We start from the raw sequence: 22,072 nt of genomic DNA on the forward strand, positions 1-22,072 counted from the left end.
CCACGGGCGGGGTCTCCAGCAGGCTGATGATTCGGGAAGCCGTCGAGCTGTCCAGTGCGGGGACCACGTAAAGATAACGGGTCTGATCCAGCACGATGTTCCGAAGTTGGAACTGAGCCTCCGCTTGCACGAACCAGGAGGCTGCCTGTTGTTCCCAAAATTGAGGGAGCTTCAAACTCGCTGCATTCACATCCATCTTGTTCTCGAACTTTCCTCCGCGAAAATCATCCGCGAAGCTTCGGGGTCACCAATGTAGGAATCGACCGATCCCTAACTGAAGCACTGAGGTCGAGTCAGTTCAATAAATCAATCGAATTTAATTAAACATGCGAACAAAACAAAAGCATGCAGGAGCAACGGCAAACAGGTCTTTACAGCAGCTTGTTACACGAGGTCTACCAAGGGACCTCCCACTCTCTGACGTCATGACGTCATCACGTTTCCCGCCGTTCGGGGCATCACGTGACCAACGTGATGACGTCATCGCGTTGTTTCAGGACTTTTACAGAAAGCTTATTTACACTCAGCAAACAAACAAAGATGCTGTAACATTGGGTTAAAGACAGTTATGCATTTGTACAGGAGTCCATTGGTGGTTTTGCCACACCATAAACACTCCAGGAATTCCTCCTCCATAGTATTGTTACTAATTTGGTTAGCCCAATCTATATGTAGATTAAAATCACCCATGATGACTGCTGTGCCCTTATTGCACGCTTCTTTAATTTCCCTTTTAATGCCATCCCCAACCTCCGCCTTACTGTTTGGAGGTCTATATACCACTCCCACTAATGTTTTTTTCCCCTTAGTATTTCTCAATTCTACCCATACAGATTCCACATCATCAGAGCTAATATCCTTCATTACAATTGTATTAATCCCTTCTTTAACCAGTAATGCTACCCCACCTCCCTTTCCTTTTTGCCTATCTTTCCTGAATATCGAATACCCCTGGATGTTGAGTTCCCAGTCTTGGCCATCCTTGAGCCACGTTTCCGTAATCCCAACCAAATCATATTCGTTTACCTCTATTTGCGCAGCCAATTCATCCACCTTATTACAAATGCTCCTCGCATTAAGACACAAAGCCTTCAGGCTTGTTTTTTTAACATTCTTAGACCTATTAGAATTATTATTTACTGTGGCCACGTTTGATTTAAATCGTTGATTTCTCTGACTGCCACTTTTGTTTTTCTGCTTCCTATCTTTTGCTTTTATCCCTGTTTTCCTTTCCTCTGTCTCCTTGCTCAGGTTCCCAACCCCCTGCCATTTTAGTTTAAACCCCCCCGAACAGTGCTAGCAAACCTCCCCGCAAGGATATTTGTCTCGCTCTGGTTCAGGTGCAACCCGTCCGACTTGTACTGGTCCCACCTTCCCCAGAAGCAGGCCCAGTGCTCCAGGAAACTAAAGCCCTCCCTCCTGCACCAACTCTTTAGCCACGCATTCATCTGCTCTATCCTTCTATTCCTATACTCACTAGCACATGACACCGGGAGTAATCCAGAGATTACAACCTTTGAGGTCCTACTCTTTAATCTGCTACCTAGCTCCCTAAATTCTTGCTGCAGGACCTCATCCCTCTTCCTACCTATGTCGTTGGTCCCAATGTGAACCACGACCTCTGACTGTTCACCCTCCCCCTTCAGAATGCCCTGCAGCCATTCAGTGACATCCTTGACCCTGGCACCAGGGAGGCAACAAACCATCCTGGAGTCACGTCTATGGCCACAGAAACGCCTATCTGTTCCCCACTCTTTTTCCTCCCTTCCTGAGCAGCAGAAGCACCCCTGGTGCCAGGAAGTTGGCTGCTGCTGCCTTCCTCTGGTAAGTTATCCCCCTCAACAGTATCCAAATTGGTAACACAGTAACACAGGGGGCATCTACAGGACATCACACAGTAACACACGGGGCATTAACGGGACGTCACGCAGTAACACACGTGGCATCGATGGAACATCACACAGTAACACACGGGGCATCTACGGGACATCACGCTGTAACACACGGTGCATCTACAGGACATCACATGCTAGAGTCCATTATAAAAGATGTAATAGCAGAGCACTTGGAAAACAGCGACAGGATCGGACAACGTCAACATGGATTTACAAAAGGTAAATCGTGCTTGACTAATCTACTGGAATTTTTGAGGATGTAACTGGTAGAATAGATAAGGGAGAACCAGTGAATGTGGTGTATTTGGACTTTCAGAAGGCTTTCGATAAGGTCCTGAATAAGAGATTAGTGTGTGAAGTTAAGGCACATGGGATTGGGGACAAGGTACTGACTTGGATAGAGAACTGGTTGGCAAACAGGAAGCAAAGAGTTGGAATAAACGGGTCTTTTTCCAAGTGGCAGGCAATGACTAGTGGGGTACCGCAGGGATCGGTCCTAGGACCCCAGCTTTTCAATATATATTAATGATAATTGTAGTGGCGCTTCTTAGTTTCCAAACAGGCAGGCCACTGGGCTGTGGGGCTTTTAACATCGAGTAGACGCGTGTCAAAATAAAACGTTCCCAAACGTAGCTTTGTCTTTTAAACAGTTTACTATAACACTTAACAAACAGAATTACAAAGCAAACACGTATAAACGAACACGGTCAAAAACTGTACTGCTCCAAACCTCACAGCTTCTGCCTCTTTCACCACGTGCAGTTTAAAACTGTAAGATGGCTGCACCCATGTGTGGCTTAGGGACTGTTCCATTGTGGCAAGAATGAAGGGGGTGTCGGACTATACTACTGGAGCAAGAAAATAGGGGGTTTCTTAATACAATAAGTCGTTCAGGTAAATTAACTGTATTATGCCATTTAGCCACTATTTTAAAGTATTTTCTTAAGCTTTTATGGCTCTTACATTCCGGCCCCTAATTGACTAGGCACATGAAGCATATCAATTACTCAAACATTAAGAGTCATAAACTAATGAGTTCAACATATTTACAATACAAGTGTCCACTTTTTTCTTTCGTTCAGTAGCTTTTCACGCTGCTTCTTGTAGCAGGCAGAGCTTTGTGATCGGTCTCTCCAGGGTACTGGTCTTGGTTTGCAAACAGACGCGACGAACGACGCCTCTGGAGTCTGGCATGGTCTTAATTATTTTCCCCATCAACCAAGAATTTCTAGGGGCTGAATCATCTACAATTAAGACAATGTCTCCGACGATGAAGTTCCTCTTTATTTTGGACCATTTTTGACGCTTCTGTAGCAGAGGTAAGTATTCTCTTGTCCATCTGGTCCAGAAGAGGTCTGACATATACTGAACTTGCCTCCACTTCCGACGGGCATACAGATCTTCCTTTTTGAAGACACCCGGGGGCATGGCTGGCTGTGTTTTCAACAACAACAGGTGGTTCGGAGTCAGGGCTTCGAGGTCATTGGGATCATCTGATGTCTTAGTTATCGGTCGGTCATTAATGATGGCTTCGACCTCGCACAGAACGGTTTGGAGTCCCTCGTCGTCCAGCGCTTGCTGCTTCAGTACAGAACTGAGTAGTTTTCTTACGGTGCGTATCTGTCTTTCCCAGACACCTCCGTGGTGGGATGCAGCCGGAGGATTGAAGATCCACTTAATTCCTGTTTGCATCATGGCTTCCTGTATTTTAAGCTGATTCCAACCTTCAATAGCTTCCCGTAGTTCTCTCTCCGCTCCGACGAAATTAGTGCCATTATCAGAACGCATAATGGACACCTGTCCTCTTCTACAGACAAAGCGCCGCAAGGCGTTAATACAGGAATCAGTGTCAAGCGTGTGTGCCACCTCAATATGAACTGCTCTGATGGTCAAACAAGTGAAAAGCACACCATATCTCTTGACAAGGCTCCGTCCTCACTTTACCTCGAAAGGCCCGAAATAGTCCACCCCTACGTTTGTAAATGGGGGCTTGTCTGGTAACAAACGGTCTTCAGGCAGGTCTGCCATTTTCTGCTCCCCAGCTCTAGCGTGTAACCGTCTGCAAACAATACATTCAGAGAGTATTTTTCTTATTACGGAATTAGCTCCTGGAATCCAGTATCTTTGTCTTAGCTTCGCAAGCACGTGATTCCTCCCACTGTGTCCAATACTCTGGTGTATATGCTGAAGAATGAGAGTAGCAACCCGGAGGTCCTTAGAAAGGATAGCAGGATGCTTGGCCTCCTCTGGCATAGCGGATTTGTTTAGTCTCCCTCCCACCCTCAGTACTCCATCTTGCAGTGTAGGGTCCAGCTTGTAGATATGACTACCTTTCTTGATTGGAGTATTTTGCTGTAGAGCTTCGGTTTCTTCTGGGTATCTTTGTCTTTGACTGAAGCAAACTATCTCCTTCTCAGCCTTGGCCAAATCCTCCACGGTCAATGAATTCTTGCTCAATGTGGTCTTGTGCTGATGCATATACTGCTGTAGAAGCATTCTCTGCTTATCAGGGTTACTTTCAGACTGACTGATAGTGGCTCGGTACTCTTTTCTCTTACCGCTCAGGTGTAGCAGCAACTCTTTCAACCTTAGAAACCATGCAACTGCTTTCCTCAACTGGTGCCATCCTGAGAAATGGTTAACAAGCTTGTTCACTGTGTCAAAGTTCTCTTTCGTAGTTATGAAATTTACTGTGACTGATCTCTTGACTTCGACGTCGTCTTCAGTAATCTGACTTGGCATATCTGGTCTTTCTGGCCATGATCTCTCTGTTTCCAGCAGATAACTTGGGCCTTGTATCCAAGTTTCACTCCTCATGAAGTTTTCAGCCTTCAATCCCCGTGAGGCTTGATCTGCTGGGTTTAATGAGGTGTTTACATACCTCCATTGAGATGGTTGTGTAGCTTCTCTAATGGATGAGATTCTGTTTGCTACGAAGGTCTTGAAGCGTATCTTCTCATTCTCTATATACTTCAGCACCGTCGTGCTATCCGTCCAGAAGACAGATTCTTCTAATGGGAGCTGTAACTCTTTACGCATCACCTGGTCAACTTTAACTGCAACAACCGCTGCCGTCAATTCCAGTCTCGGGATGGTGACCTGCTTCAGCGGGGCCACCCTGGATTTTCCCATGAGGAAGGCACAATGTTTCTGGCCCTGTTGATTTGTCAGCAAGAGGTAGGTAGCCGTGCCATAGCCGTCCTCACTGGCGTCCGAGAAATGATGTAGTTGAGCCGTCTTTGTAACTCCAAAACTCGCGGGCTTGATGCATCTACTGACGTTGAAGCTAGAAAGTTGTTGCAAATCTGTCAGCCATCTGTGCCATCTCTGAGCTTGACCTTCTGGGATATCTTCATCCCATCCTCTCTTGTCTCTACACAGCTCTCGTAGCATCAGCTTCACCGGCAGAATGAGTGGTGCCAGGAATCCGAGAGGGTCGTAGATGGAACTGACCACGGAGAGAATCCCTCGTCTTGTGGATGGTCTTTCGTTCACCATTATCCTGAAGTTGAACGTGTCTGACTCGATGCACCATTGTACACCAAGAGCTCCCTCGATAGGAAGGACATCGTGGCTCAGGTCCAGATCTTTGACTTCAGTGGCTCTTTCCTTTTCTGGGATAGAAGCTAGAACTGCTCTGCTGTTGCTTATCCACTTAGTCAGATGGAATCCTCCATTCGAACACAGAGTTCTAAGGTCTCTTGACAGTGCGATGGCATCGTCTTCTGTTGACACGGACTTCAGACAGTCATCGACATAAAAGTTTCTGAAGATTGTCTCCACAGCCTCGGATGGTGCTTTGCCCTTGCCATCTTCTGCAGTTTTTCTGAGAGCGTAGCTTGCACAGCTGGGAGATGATGTGGCTCCAAACAGGTGTACGGCCATTCAACATTCCACCATCGCTTCACTAACGTCGCCATCTGGCCACCAAAGGAAACGCAGAAGATCAGCATCTTCGTCAGGGTTTCTGACTTGGTAGAACATTGATTCTATGTCTGCCATCATGGCAACGAGCTCTTGTCTAAACCTAGTCAAGACGCCAATGAGGGTATTAGTAAGATCAGGACCTTGAAGCAGCTGGTCATTCAATGAAGTTCCTCTGAATGAGGCGGCGCAGTCAAACACTACACGGATCTTTTTCTTCTTTGGGTGATACACCCCGTGATGAGGAATGTACCAGACCCTTCCATCGTCTCTGTTCAACTGTTCTTCGGGCACTTTTACAGCATAGCCTTTCGCTATGATGTTTCTCATGAAGTCTTTGTAGTCTTCGTGAAAGTCGGGGTTCTTGTTCAGCTTTCTCTTTAGATTGATGGCGCGTTGCTCTGCTATGCAGCGATTGTTCGGCATCTTCGCGGTCTGTCTTCTCAGTGGCAAACCAATGTGATAGTGGCCATCAATGAACTGTGTAAACCTTGTCATCAAACCCATGAACTGATGGTCTTCTTGTGACATCTCTGTCTTTTCCTCACAGCTGCGTTCTGAGAAGTCTGCGTTGAACTGCTGTATCAACAGCTCTTCAATGCTTGCGATAGAGATGCGATTAACTGTGACGTTTTGTCGTTCCTCCTTGTTCGACTTGTGGCCATCATCTCTCCTTACCGGTCCATTGATTACCCATCCAAGGGCTGTCCTGACGGCGTAGGGTCCGTCATCCTTGCTGTTTATCACCTGCCATGGCTCCATAGTTTTGTAGGCATTGGTTCCAATTAATAGGCCAATTTCTGCTTCAATGTATGGGAGACGCACCTTTTCTAGGTAGGGCCATCTATCCACATCCTTCTGCAGGGCTAGGTTCCCTATTCTAACAGGAATCTCCCTCTGTGTGAAAACATTAGGCAGGTCTATGAAGTCCTTCTCTTCAAGTCCACACACTTCTAGGTCTGACAGGATATAACTTTGCATTGACTTCTCATGACCCATGGTGCGTAATAGGATTTCTGTTCTTCTGCCTCTAACGTTCAGCTGTCACATGAGTGATTCTGTGCAGAACGTTGCTGAACTACCTGGATCCATGAAGGCGTAAGTCTCCACAACCTTCTCACTCCTCTTAGACTTGATCCTTACTGGTACGATGGCAAGAATACAGTCACCGGCCCCAGTGAGTCCACAAGTCTCTGGTTCTAGCGACACCAGAGCACTTGAAACAACCTTCTCGTCGGTATTGTTTTCTTCACTCTTCTTAGAGACTTGTTCTTCTTTATGGATATGCAGCAGACTGGGATGTTTCCGAGTGCACTCTCTGCATGTTGTTCTTTGCTTACAGTTTCTACTCAGGTGCCCCTGAGAGAGACATCCAAAACATAGGCCGTTGTACTTCAGGAATTCGATTCTGTCCTTATGTGGCTGTGCTTTGATGTCGCTGCAGAAATCCAATGTATGATTCTTCTGGCAGAATAAGCATGGCTTCTGAAAGGCATTAGCAGGCGTCACTGTGCTGCTCTTTTTGGGAGATGAGTTCTGGGGCCTTTCTTCCTCGGCCTGAGTGACGATAGTTGCAAAGCTGCTTCCCCTGGAACCACCTTTCCTGAGAGTCTTTGATTCAGCAGGCTTGGCTTTCACTCTTCCATCGGTGGTCGGGCTGACATCCTGGATGTTTCCAAACAATGGGTCCCTAGCAATTTTAGCCTGTTTGTCTATGAAATTCACTAAGTCTGCAAACCTGGCTCTACTTTTCCGTCTCTCCATTATCTCAAAGGCTGTTCTTCTCCATTGTTCTCTCATCCTGTAAGGAAGCTTAGAGATGACGATTCTCATAGTCGTAGGATTGTCCATCTCTTCCATGAATTCAACATCCTCCATGGTGTTGCGACATCCTATGAGGAAGAGAACATATGCGTTCAATGCCTCTCCATCTTCCGATCTGATCTGTGGCCACTTGGTAGCCTTTTCGATATATGCAGTGGCTATCTTCAGCTCGTTACCATAGTGCTCCTGCAGCAACTTCCTGGCTTCTATGTATCCCCGGTCCGGTCTCATGTGTTCACAGCTTCTGACCAGGTCTTGTGGTTTACCACTGGTGTACTGTCCCAGGTAGTACAACTTATCACTGCTGCTCTCTGTCTTGGAGTCAATGGCTTGTTCAAAGGATCTGATGAAGGGCTTATACTTGAGTGGGTCACCTTGGAACACTGGTATGTCTCTTTGAGGGAGTCGAAACAGATTCTGTTGTTTTACAAGCATCTCTGTAATTTCATTCTGACGTTGCATCACTCGGTATAGGCTTCTCCCTGTGTCTTCAGGCCTCTGGTGGTCATCAGCAGGGTCTAGTCTAGACCGTCTGACGTCTGGGGTAGCATCACGTGCTCCTGTTAGTGGAGAGGCTACTCTTCCACGCTGTAATGCCGGGGAATTGCTTTCGGGCTCTGTTGTAACTCTTGAAGGTGCCCTGGATCCAACTCTATGTGGCAACGTTGACTGGCAGTGGCTCCCGCCGTCCCGTGAGCCTTCATAATCTTCGTACGCACTCAACCTGGCATCTGAGACCTCGATAGCTGTTTTCATCTCCAGCCGTTCTTTCTTTGCCTGCACCTGGGCCCGCTGGGCCTGCACTTGGGCCTGTTGGGCCTGCACTTGGGCCTGCAGTTGAGCCTGCAGTTGGGCCTGTTGGGCCTGCAGTTGGGCCTGCAGTTGGGCCTCTTGGACCTGCAGTTGGGCCTCTTCCCGTTCAAGAGCTTGCTTCTCATCTAAAGATGCTGCGCGTGCCATCAACGCCGCCCGTTCGGCCTCCGCTCTCATGCGTCGCGCCGAGCTTGTGGTAGAAGCGACTGACCTGCGTCCAGAAACAGAGCTACCTTCTTTTCGATTTTTGCTCGGTCTGGCGGAAGTCTCTGAAATGCTATCGTCTGGTCCGACTTCATCGTCAACCTTATCTTTCTCTGCTGTATCAGCATCTTGACGAATTTTTAACATCCACTGCTCCGTGGCCTTGATATAGTCCTTAATGCTGGTTGATTCAAGATCAAACCAGTCGTGCTGATCAGTGTTTCCCTCTTCTTCAGACAGAAGTGCTAATACATCTTCATTGAGTATATTAAATTCTTCATGCAGCTTGGAGAAATCGTAATACATCATGTCTTCAGCTTTCTTAATATTAGCATTATCTTCCATGAGACGATCAATTATCTTCATTTTTCCAGTTATCTGAACTAATTTAGCCTTCCTTGCACCTATGCTTCTATGTAACTTCTCTTCCCTTGCCTTTGGGGTGAGCTTTATTTCCCTCTTTTGGCCAGCAATCCTTCTGGCTGGGGGAAGCTCCTGGCTCCGTAAGGCCTCGGCCATTTTACCCGCAGCTCTTATTTAGCTTCTCAACAGAATGAACAAAGCAAGTAACAGTCACTGTACCTTCGCTTTCTTAAGTTGTCGTCTGGCTCCGTGACCATTCATGTATACGTTCGCCGACGATTCCGTCCCTTCCTTCTTAGGGAGCTAGTTTTTGACTAATGTATTGGCGCTTCTTATTTTCCAAACAGGCAGGCCACTGGGCTGTGGGGCTTTTAACATCGAGTAGACGCGTGTCGAAATAAAACGTTCCCAAACGTAGCTTTGTCTTTTAAACGGTTTACTATAACACTTAACAAACAGAATTACAAAGCAAACATGTATAAACGAACACGGTCAAAAACTGTACTGCTCCAAACCTCACAGCTTCTGCCTCTTTCACCACGTGCAGTTTAAAACTGTAAGATGGCTGCACCCATGTGTGGCTTAGGGACTGTTCCATTGTGGCAAGAATGAAGGGGGTGTCGGACTATACTACTGGAGCAAGAAAATAGGGGGTTTCTTAATACAATAAGTCGTTCAGGTAAATTAACTGTATTATGCCATTTAGCCACTATTTTAAAGTATTTTCTTAAACTTTTATGGCTCTTACAATAATCTAGACGAGGGAACTAGATGTAATATCTCCAAGTTTGCAGATGACACAAAGCTGGGTGGGCGTGTGTGCTGTGAGGAGGATGCCGAGAAACTCCAGGATGATTTGAACAGGTTGGGTGATTGGGCAGATGCATGGCAGATGCAGTATAATGTGGATAAATGCGAGGTTATCCACTTTGGTGGCAAAAACAGGAAGGCTGATTATTACCTGAACGGCAATAGATTGGGAGAAGGGGAAGTGCAACGAGACCTGGGTGTCCTTGTGCACCAGTCGCTGAAGGTAAGCATGCAGGTGCAGCAGGCGGTTAAGAAGGCAAATGGTATGTTGGTCTTCGTAGCGAGAGGGTTTGAGTACAGGAACAAGGATGTCTTGCTGCAGTTGTACAGGGCCTTGGTGAGACCACACCTTGAGTATTGTGTGCAGTTTTGGTCGCCTTATCTGAGGAAGGATGTTCTTGCCATGGAGGGAGTGCAGCGAAGATTCACCAGACTGATACCTGGGATGGCAGGAATGACGTATGAGGAGAGATTGGGTCGATTGGGCTTATACTCGCTGGAGTTTAGAAGAATGAGAGGGGATCTCATTGAAACTTATAAAATTCTAACAGGACTAGACGGACTAGTTGCAGGAAGGATGTTCCCGATGGCGGGGGAGTCCAGAACCAGGGGTCACAGTCTAAGGATAAGGGGTAAGCCATTTAGGACTGAGATGAGGAGGAGTTTCTGCACCCAGAGAGTGGTGAACCTGTGGAATTCTCTACCACAGAAGGCAGTTGAGGCCAATTCATTAAATATATTCAAGAAGGAGTTAGATATATTTCTTGAGGCTAAAGGGATCAAGGGATATGGGGAGAAGGCAGGGACAGGGTACTGAGTTTGGATGATCAGCCATGATCTCATTGAATGGCGGAGCAGGCTCGAGGGGCTGAATGGCCTACTCCTGCTCCTATCTTCTATATTTATGAAAGGAGGGAGAAAGAAAATGGGGAACTACAGACCTGTTAGCCTCACATCAGTAGTTGGGAAAATGCTGGAATCTATTATAAAGAATGCAATAACTGGGCACTTAGAAACTAATAGTAAGATTGGGCAGAATCAACGTGGATTTATGAAAGGGAAATCCTGTTTGACAAACCTATTGGAGTTCTTTGAGGGTGTAACTAGTGGAGTAGACATAGGGGAACTGGTAGATGTGGTGTATCTGGATTTTCAGAAGGCCTTCGATAAGTTCCCACACAAGAGGTTGGTGAACAAAATTAGGGCACACGGAATTGGGGGTAATATACTCGCATGGATTGAGAATTGGTTAACAGACAGTAAACAAAGAGTAGGGATAAACGGGTCTTTTTCAGGATGGCAGGCTGTGACTAGTGGGGTACCACAAGGATCGGTGCTTGGGCCCCAGCTATTCACAGTCTATATCAAAGATTTGGATGAGGGAACTAAATGTAACATTTCCAAATTTGCTGATGATACAAAGCTAGGTGGCAGTGGCAGTTGCGAAGAGGATGTGAAGAGGCTTCAAGGGGATCTCGACAAGCTCAGTGAGTGGGCGAGAACATGGCAGATGGAATATAATGTGGATAAATGTGAAGTTATCCACTTTGGTAGAAAAAACAGAAAGGCAGAGTATTTCCTAAATGATGAAAGATTGGGGAATGCAGATGCTCAAAGGGGCCTGGGTGTCCTTGTACATGAGTCACTGAAAGTGAATGTGCAGGTGCAACAAGCCATTAGGAAGGCAAATGGTATGCTGGCCTTCATTACAAGAGGATTTGAGTACAGGAGTAAAGAGGTCTTACTCCAATTATAAAGGGCCTTGGTGAGACCACACCTGGAGAACTGTGTACAATTTTGGTCTCCTTACCTAATGAAGGATATACTTGCCATAGAGGGAGTGCAACAAAGGTTCACAAGATTGATTCCTGGGATGGCGGGACTGTCGTATGAGAAGAGATTGAGTAAACTAGGCCTGTATTCTCTTGAATTCAGAAGAATGAAAGGTGATCTCATTGAAGCATACACAATTATTACAGGGCTTGATAGGATGGATGCTGGGAGAATGTTTCCCTTGGCTGGGGAGTCTAGAACCAGGGGCCACAGCATCAAGATAAAGGGTAGGTTATTCAGGACTGAGATGAGAAGAAATTTCTTCACACAGAGGGTGGTGAATCTTTGGAATTCTCTACCCCAGAGGGCTGTGGGGGCTCAGTCATTGGGTATATTCAAAACAGAAGTCGATAGATTCCTGACTAGTAAGGGCATCAAGGGATATGGCGATAGGGCCGGTGAATGGAGTTGAGGCAGAAGATCAGCCATGATCTCATTGAATGGCGGAGCAGGCTCGAAGGGCCGAATGGCCTACTCCTGCTCCTATTTCTTATGTTCTTATAATTCAATAGAGAACCAAGCTGAGCACAAAAAGTGCAGGGGAGAATTGATAAAGGGAATAAGAGGGGCAAAGAGAGAGTATATGAGAATAGATTAGCGGCTAACATAAAAGGGAACCCAAAAGGCTTTTATAAAATATGAATAGTAAAAGGATAATCAAAGGACGGTTGGGACCGATTAGGAACTAAAAAGGAGATATCCCTGTGGAGGCAGAGGGCATGCCTGAGGTACTGAATGAGTACTTTGCATCTGTCTTCATGAAAGAAGAGGTTTCTGCCAATGTAGCAGTAAAGGAGGAGGCAGTAGAGAAATTGGATAGGATAAAAATAGATAAAGAGGAGCTAGTTAATAGGTTGGCAGTCCTCAAAGTAGAAAGGTCACCCAGTCTGGATGGGATCCATCCTCGGTTACTGAGGGCAGTAAGGGTGGAAATTGTGGAGGCTCTGGCCACAATCTTCCAATCCTCCTTAGATATAGGGGTGGTGCTGGAGGACTGCAAAATGTTACAACACTGTTCAAAAAACGGGAAAGGGATAAACCTGGCAACTACAGGCCAGTCCCTGTGGTGGGGAAAATTTTAGAATCATTAATCCGGGACAAAATTAATTGGCACCTGGAACAATATGGGTTAATAACTGAAAGTCAGCACGGATTTGTTACAGGCAAATCATCTTTGACTAACTTGATTGAGTTCTTTGATGAAGTATTGTAGAGGGTTGACAAGGGTAGTGCGGTTGATGTTGTGTATATAGACTTTCAAAAGGCGTTTGATAAAGTACCACATAATAGACTTGTTAATAAAATTGAAGCCCATGGGATTAAAGGGGCAGTGGCAGCATGGGTACAAAATTGGCCCAGGGACAGAAAGCAGAGAGTAGTGGTGAACGGTTATTTTTCAGACTGGAAGGACGTGTACAGTGATGTTCCCCAGGGGTCGGTATGAGGACCACTGCTCTTTTTGATATATATTAACGACCTGGACTTGGGTATACAGGCCATAATTTCAAAGTTTGCAGATGACACGAAACTCAGAAATGTAGTAAACAGTCAGGAGGATAGTAACAGACTTCATGAGGACATAGACAGTCTGGTGAAATGGGCAGACACATGACAGATGAAATTTAATGCAGAGAACTCTGAAATGATGCATTGGTAGGAAGAATGAGGTGAGGCAATATAAAGTAAATGGTACAATTTTAAAGAGGGTACAGGAACAGAGAGACCCGAGGGTGTATGTACGCAAATCTTTTCAGGTGGCAGGGCAAGTTGAGAAAGCTGTTAAAAAGTCATACGAGATCCTTGCCTTTATAAATAGAGGAATAGAGTACAAAAGCAAAGAATTTATGGTAAAACATTCTAACACACTGGATAGGTCCCAGCTGGAGTATTCTGGCCAATTTTGGGCACCAGACAGATTTAAAGTAATTGGCAGAAGAACTAGGGGCACATGAGGAGAATATTTTTACACAGCGAGTTGTTCTGATCTGGAATGGACTGCCCGAAATGGTGTTGGAAGCAGATTCAATATAAACTTTCGGAAAGGAATTGAATAAATACTGCAGGTAAAAAATGACAGGGCTGTGGGAAAAGGGCAGGGCGTAGGTCTAATTGGATCGCACTTTCAACAACAACAACAACAACACCAAAAACTTGTGTTTATATCGAACATTTAACGTAATAGAAACAGAGAAACATAGAAGATAGGAGCAGGCCATTCGGCCCTTCGAGCCTGCTCCGCCATTAGGGCATTAGACTGGGTGGGATATTAAAGGGTACAGGGGAGTGAGGGGGTGATGCGCTATCAATTCTAATAAAAGGCTGAGCAGAGTTCAGAACGACAGGCTTTTATTAACTACTGAATTGCACTTCAGACAGATCAGGACTATGCCTCTAGTGGACGACCGAATGCCAGGAGCTGCCATGCGGCTGTCCTTATACCCGGTAGCCAAGGGCGGAGTCAGCTGAGGCATAGTCAGGCATAACAGTGAAACAAGAGTGAACGACAACAACAACAACAACAATAGTGAACACAGTGAACGACAGTGGTTTACCACATTCACCCCTCGTTTAAAATTAAGTCCGGCGGGGTGAAGTGTATCAAAAGTTCGAGTAGGCGAGTCTGTCGGGCGGCCTCGTTTGCCGTCGAGATCTTCGTGGCGAAGGTTGCGATGGTACAGCTTCCAACGACGCGTCTTGAGCGGGGTCGAGCACCAGCGTATCGTCCCCTGTGGTGTTGGGTGGGCGAGTGGACTCCGGCTGGTCCTGGGGTCGCGGCATGCCGTCTACTGGGGTGGAATGGACAGGGGTGAGAATTGGGTCTACTGAATTTTGGGCCGTGTCGAAGGGGGTCGTGGTGGAGGGCAATGGTGACGGGTCAGTGGACCCCGAGGGTGCCAGATCTCTAATGGAGACTGTATCCTCCCGCCCGTCCGAGTATGCCACGTAGGCGTACTGGGGGTTGGCATGGAGGAGGTGAACCTTCTCTACCAGGGGAGCCGTTTTGTGGGACCTTACATGCTTCCTCAGCAGGACGGGCCCTGGGGACGTCAGCCAGTGTGGTAGTGAGGTACCGGATGTGGACCTCCGGGGAAAAACGAACATTCGCTCATGGGGGGTGGTGTTGGTGGCAGTACACAGCAGTGACCGGATGGAGTGGAGCGCATCAGGTAGGACATCCTGCCAACGGGAGGTCGGAAGGCCCCGAGATTTTAAGGCTAGGAGGGCCGCCTTCCAGACCGTCGCGTTCTCTCTTTCAACCTGTCCGTTCCCCCGGGGGTTGTAGCTGGTGGTCCGGCTTGAGGCAATACCTCTCATGAGCAGGTACTGACGGAGTTCGTCGCTCATGAAGGACGAGCCCCGGTCGCTATGAATATAGCTGGGAAAACCGAACAGAGCAAAGAGGTTGTGCAGGCATTTAATGACCGTAGCGGTGGTCGTGTCCGGGCAGGGGATGGCGAAAGGGAAACGGGAGTACTCATCAACTATGTTGAGGAAGTACACATTACGGTCAGAGGAGGGGAGGGGCCCTTTAAAGTCGACACTCAGGCGCTCAAAAGGGCGGGTGGCCTTGATCAGGTTTGCTCTGTCAGGCATATAGAAGCGCGGCTTGCACTCTGCACAGACTGGGCAGCTCCTGGTCATGGTCCTGACCTCCTCGATGGAGTAAGGCAGGTTGCGGCCCTTAATGAAATGGAAGAACCTGGTGCCCCCCGGGTGGCAGAGGTCGTTGTGGAGGCCCTGTAGTCTATCGATCTACGCGGTGGCGCATGTGCCTCGCGATAGAGCATCTGAGGGTTCGTTGAGTTTCCCGGGCCGGTACAAGATGTCGTAATTGTAGGTGGAAAGTTCAATTCTCCACCTCAAAATCTTGTCATTTTTGATTTTGCCCCTCTGCTTGTTGTTGAACATGAAAGCGACTGAACGTTGGTCAGTAAGCAGGGTAAATCGTTTTCCAGCCAGGTAGTGCCGCCAGTGGCGCACCGCCTCCACAATGGCCTGGGCCTCTTTTTCCACAGAGGAGTGTCTGAGTTCGGAGCCCTGGAGGGTTCGTGAAAAAAAAGCCACGGGTCTTCCCGCCTGGTTAAGGGTAGCGGCCAGGGCAAAGTCGGATGCATCGCTCTCCACCTGGAGGGGGATGGACTCGTCTACCGAGTGCATGGTGGCCTTGGCAATGTCATCTTTTATACGGTGAAAGGCTGAGCGGGCCTCCGCCGTCAGGGGGAAGGAAGTGGACTTGATAAGTGGACGGGCTTTGTCCGCATAATGAGGGACCCACTGGGCGTAATAGGAAAAGAAGCCCAGGCACCTTTTGAGGGCCTTGAGACAGTGGGGCAGGGGAAGTTCCATCAATGGGCGCATCCGGTCAGGGTCAGGACCGATGACTCTGTGTTCCACCACGCAACCAAGGATAGCGAGGCGGGCTGTGCGGAATATGCACTTTTCCTTGTTGTACGTGAGGTTTAGGAGTTGGGCCGTGCGAAGGAACTTATCAAGATTGGCGTCATGGTCCTGCAGGTCAAGGCCGCAGATGGTCACGTTGTCCAGGTAGGGAAACGTGGCCTGTAACGCATTCTCGTCGACCATCCGGTCCATCTCCCTCTGGAAGACGGAGACACCGTTAGTGATGCCGAACGGAACCCTGAGGAAGTGAAAAAGACGGCCGTTTGCCTCGAAAACTGTGTACTGGTGGTCCTCAGGGCAGATAGGGATTTGGTGGTATGCTGCCTTGAGGTCAATGGTCGAGAAAACGCGGTATTGCGCTATCTTATTAACCATGTCGGCTATGCAGGGGAGAGGGTATGCGTCCAACTGGGTGTACTTGTTGATAGTCTGGCTGTAGTCGATGACCAGGCGCTGCTTGTTGCCGGTCTTAACGACTACCACCTGAGCTCGCCAGGGGCTGGTACTATCCTCAATAATCCCCTCTTTCAGGAGCCGCGTCACCTCAGATCTTATGAAGGATCTGTCCCCGGTGCTGTATCGCCTGCTCTTTGTGGCGATAGGCTTGCAGTCGCGGGTGAGGTTGGCGAACAGGGGGGGGGGTGTGATTTTGAGGGTGGAGAGACTACAGGTGGGGCGCGGCGGGCAATTTAAAAACTGCTGGTTGCAGACAGTGAGCGGGGGAAGAGGTCCACCGTATGTCAAGGTGACACTCTTAAAGTGACAATGAAAGTCCAACCCCAGCAGAACAGCAGCGCAGAGATGTGGCAGGACGAATAGCTTTACATTTTTATAAACGGAGCCCTTCACCGAGAGGGTCACTACGCAGTAGCCGCCGACGTCTGCTGAGTGAGATTTTTAGGCCATGGAGATCCGATGGCGCGTTGGACGGACCGAGAGGGAATAGTGCCGTACTGTATCAGGGTGTATGAAGCTCTCCGTGCTCCCGGAATCAAAAAGGCAAGTTGTGGCGCGGCCATTTACCTGGATGCCCATCGTGGACCTGGCTAGCTGATGGGGTCTGGATTGATCCAGCGTAATGGAGGCCGCTGTGGAGTCGGGAGCGTCGCTGTAGAACCCCGGTGAGGCGGTGGGTGAGTCGGGGGCCCGTTGGCAAAATGGCGGCGTCGGAGATGAAGGACAAAATGGCGGCGCCCATGACGATCCCGATCCCCACGAGGCTGGAGGAAGGCAAGATGGCCGCTCCCACGAATCGCACGTGGCGCTGCTGGAGGTAGGGGTCTTCTGACTTCTGCAGACGCCAGCGTAGTGTCCCTTCTTACCGCAGGCAGAGCAGACCGCGTTTTTCGCCGGGCAGCGCGCCCTGGGGTGTTTGGTTTGGCCACAGAAATAACATTTCTGGCTCGGGCGGGACATCGCTGCAGCAGTTGAGGCCGGGGCCTGTGGCGGCGCCGCGTCCCAAGATGGCGGCGGCTGCGACATCCATGAGGCGGCCGCGTGGTCCGGGGAGTAGGCCTCCATGTTCCGATGGGCTACGTCCAACGAAAGGGTGAGTGAAATCGCCTTCTTCAGGTCGAGCTCGCTACTTTCCAGCAGTCGCTGCCGTGTGTGAGTGGACCTGAGGCCCGCAACGAGGGCGTCCCGGATGAGCTCCTCCGTATGTTCCGTGGCTGATACTTGCTTGCATTCGCAGGCTCGGCCGAGTTCCTTCAGCGCCCATATGTATGCTTCTGTGGGTTCCCCGGGCTGTTGTTTGCGAGACCCCAGGAGATGTCTTGCGTAAACATAGTTGACCGGGCGTGCATATTGCTCCTTCAAAATGTCGATAGCCCCCTGGTAGCTCGTAGCGTCCCGGATAAGGGCAAAAGCTCGGTGGTTTACTTTAGAATTCAGCACCCTGAGCTTGGCGTCGTCGGTGGCGACGGTCTCGCCGGATGCAGCCAGAAAGGACTCAAAACAGTTCAGCCAGTGCGAGAACTTATCAGTCGAGTCCAGTTCTTGCGGGTCGAGTTCCAGGCACTTGATCTTAAGTATCTGCAGCATCGTTATTATTATTATTATTTTTTTTTTCAGTAGTTAATAAAATTGATGCGCTATCAATTCTAATAAAAGGCTGAGCAGAGTTCAGAACGACAGGCTTTTATTAACTACTGAATTGCACTTCAGACAGACCAGGACTATGCCTCTAGTGGACGACCGAATGCCAGGAGCTGCCATGCGGCCGTCCTTATACCCGGTAGCTAAGGGCGGAGTCAGCTGAGGCATAGTTAGGCATAACAGTGAAACAAGAGTGAATGACAACAACAACAACAACAATAGTGAACACAGTGAACGACAGTGGTTTACCACAGGGGGAGAGTGGGATTAGCCTGGGTGGGATATTAAAGGGTACGGCGAGTGAGGGGGAGAGTGGGATTAGACTGGGTGGGTTATTAAAGGGTACGGGGAGTGAGTGGGAGAGTGGGATTGGACTGGGAGGGATATTAAAGGGTACAGGGAGTGAGGGGGAGAGTGGGATTAGACTGGGTGGGATAACAAAGGGTACGGGGAGTGAGGGGGAGAGTGGGATTGCACTGGGTGGGATATTAAAGGGTACGAGGAGTGAGGGGGAGAGTGGGATTAGACTGGGTGGGATATTAAAGGGTACGGGGAGTGAGTGGGAGAGTGGGATTAGACTGGGTGGGATATTAAAGGGTACGGGGAGTGAGGGGGAGAGTGGGAGTAGACTCGGTGGGATATCAAAGGGTTCAGGGAGTGAGGGAGGAGAGTGGGATTAGACTGGGTGGGATATTAAAGGGTACGGGGAGTGAGGGGGAGAGTGGGATGAGACTGGGTGGGATATTAAAGGGTGTGGGGAGTGAGGGGGAGAGTGGGATTAGACTGGGTGGGATATTAAAGGGTATGGGGAGTGAGGGAGAGAGTGGGATTAGACTGGGTGGGATATTAAAGGGTACGGGGAGTGAGTGCGAGAGTGGGATTAGACTGGGTGGGATATTAATGGGTGCGGGGAGTGAGGGTGAGAGTGGGAGTAGACGGGGTGGGATATCAAAGGGTAGGGGGAGTGAGGGGGAGAGTGGGATTAGACTGGGTGGGATATTAAAGGGTACGGGCAGTGAGCAGGAGAGTGGGATTAGACTGAGTGGGATATTAAAGGGTTCGAGGAGTGAGCAGGAGAGTGGGATTAGACTGGGTGGGATATTAAAGGGTACGGGGAGTGAGGGGGAGTGTGGGATTAGACTGGGTGGGATATTAAAGGGTATGGGGAGTGAGGGGGAGAGTGGGATTAGACTGGGTGGGATGTTAAAGTGTACGGGGAGTGAGGGGAGTGTGGGATTAGAAAGAGTGGGATATTAAAGGGTACAGGGAGTGAGGGGGAGAGTGGGATTAGACTGGGTGGGATATTAAAGGATGCGGGGAGTGAGTGGGAGAGTGGCATTAGACTGGGTGGGATATTAAAGGGTTCAGGGAGTGAGGGGGAGAGTGGGATTAGACTGGGTGGGATATTAAAGGGTACAGGGAGAGAGGGGGAGAGTGGGATTAGACTGGGTGGGATATTAAAGGGTATGGGGAGTGAGGGGGAGAGTGGGATTAGACTGGGTGGGATATTAAAGGGTACGGGGAGTGAGGGGGAGAGTGGGATTAGACTGGGTGGGATATTAATGGGTTCAGGGAGTGAGGGGGAGAGTGGGATTAAACTGGGTGGGATATTAAAGGGTATGGGGAGTGAGGGGGAGAGTGGGATTAGACTGGGTGGGATATTAAAGGGGAGGGGGAGAGTGGGATTAGACTGGGTGGGATATTAAAGGGTACGGGGAGTGAGGGGGAGAGTGGGATTAAACTGGGTGGGATATTAAAGGGTATGGGGAGTGAGGGGGAGAGTGGGATTAGACTGGGTGCGATATTACAGGATAGGGGGAGTGAGGGGGAAAGTGGGATTAGACTGGGTGGGATATCAAAGGGTTCAGGGAGTGAGGGGGAGAGTGGGATTAGACTGGGTGGGATATTAAAGGGTACTGGGAGGGGGAGAGTGGGATTAGACTGGGTGGGATATTAAAGGGTACAGGGAGAGAGGGGGAGAGTGGGATTAGACTGGGTGGGATATCAAAGGGTATGGGGAGTGCGGGGGAGAGTGGGATTAGACTGGGTGGGATATTAAAGGGTACGGGGAGAGAGGGGGAGAGTGGGATTAGACTGGGTGGGATATTAAAGGGTACAGGGAGTGAGGGGGAGAGTGGGATTAGACTGGGTGCGATATTAAAGGGTAGGGGGAGTGAGGGGGAGAGTGGGATTAGACTGGGTGGGATATTAAATGGTGCGGCGAGTGAGCAGGAGAGTGGGATTAGACTGGGTGGGATATTAAAGGGTACGGGGAGTGAGCAGGAGAGTGGGATTAAACTGGGGGGGATATTAAAGGGTACGGGGAGAGAGGGGGAGAGTCGGATTAGACTGGGTGGGATATTAAAGGGTACAGGGAGTGAGGGGGAGAGTGGGATTAGACTGGGTGCGATATTAAAGGGTAGGGGGAGTGAGGGGGAGAGTGGGATTAGACTGGGTGGGATATTAAATGGTGCGGCGAGTGAGCAGGAGAGTGGGATTAGACTGGGTGGGATATTAAAGGGTACGGGGAGTGAGCAGGAGAGTGGGATTAAACTGGGGGGGATATTAAAGGGTACAGGGAGAGAGGGGGAGAGTGGGATTAGACTGGGTGGGATATTAAAGGGTACTTGGGCATAAAAATCAGCTCTACGGGAAATTTTCATCTGGCTGTGAATGAACTGAAAGAGAAAGCTAGAAGGGCTTTCTATGCCATTAAAAGATCAATCCAAATAGAAATCCCAATTGGCATTTGGCTCAATTTTTAAATCAGTAATTGAACCAATTGCACTCTATGGCAGTGAGGTGTGGGGCCCGCTAACACAACAAGAATTTGCAAAATGGGACAAATACCCAATTGAGATCCTACATGCAGAATTCTGTAAAGGTATCCGCCGGACTGAAAGGAAAACCGTAAACAATGCATACAGGGCAGAACTAGGCCAATATCCACTAATAATTACTATCCAAAAAAGAGCCACCAAATTTTGGAAACACCTAAAAATGAGGAACCCCCACTGCTATCATTACGAAGCCTTGAAATGCCAAGAGAGGACCATAAAGAAGAATACCCTCAGTCAACTAGTCCTGGGACTCAGTGAAGCAACCACTAACACTGCTAACAATAACCAGCCCCAGGACAGTGACATCGTAGCACAGAGAATTCGACCCAACACAATTGTCACTAAGCAAAAGGAAAAATACCTGTCATATTGGGCAGAAACAACAAAAACCCAAAACAAACTCAATTGCTACTTGGCCCTAAACAGACAATACAACATGGCTGAATACCTGACCATGGTAAAGGATAGCAAACTGAGAAAAACCTTGACAAGGTACAGACTTAGTGAACATAGCCTGGTGATCGAAAAAGGCAGACACAGACAGACCCGGCTGCCAAGAGAGGACAGGATATGCTCTCACTGCAGTCAGGGAGTGGTGGAGACAGAGATGCACTTCCTCACAGCTTGTGGAAAATATCAGGGCATCAGGGAGAATTTCTACCAAAAATTCTCACAAATATGCCCTGAATTCAGAAATTTGAATGACGACCAAAAACTTCCATACCTACTAGGGGAACAGAGAAACTGTGTAACCTTAGCGGCACACTATGTTACAGCTTGCCATAAACAGAGGGACAACCAGTAAACCTAAGAAAAGAGTATATACAAATTATACGAATGTATATTTATACACTCAGGGATATATCTGTTTATACACTGTATGAATAGATCTGCGTTTATGTGTTCAACCATAAATGTTTTTCGATGCTTTGGCAACATAAGATGTACCTTATCATGCCAATAAAGCGATTTGAATTGAATTGAATTGAATTGAGCAGGAGAGTGGGATTGGACTGAGTGGGAAATTAAAGGGTACGGGGAGTGAGCAGGAGAGTGGGATTAGACTGG

The sequence above is a fragment of the Somniosus microcephalus genome, chromosome 1 (assembly GCF_052327205.1).
Source record: "Somniosus microcephalus isolate GS21.2 chromosome 1, FLI_Smic_1.0, whole genome shotgun sequence".
Classification (NCBI taxonomy): Eukaryota; Metazoa; Chordata; class Chondrichthyes; order Squaliformes; family Somniosidae; genus Somniosus; species Somniosus microcephalus.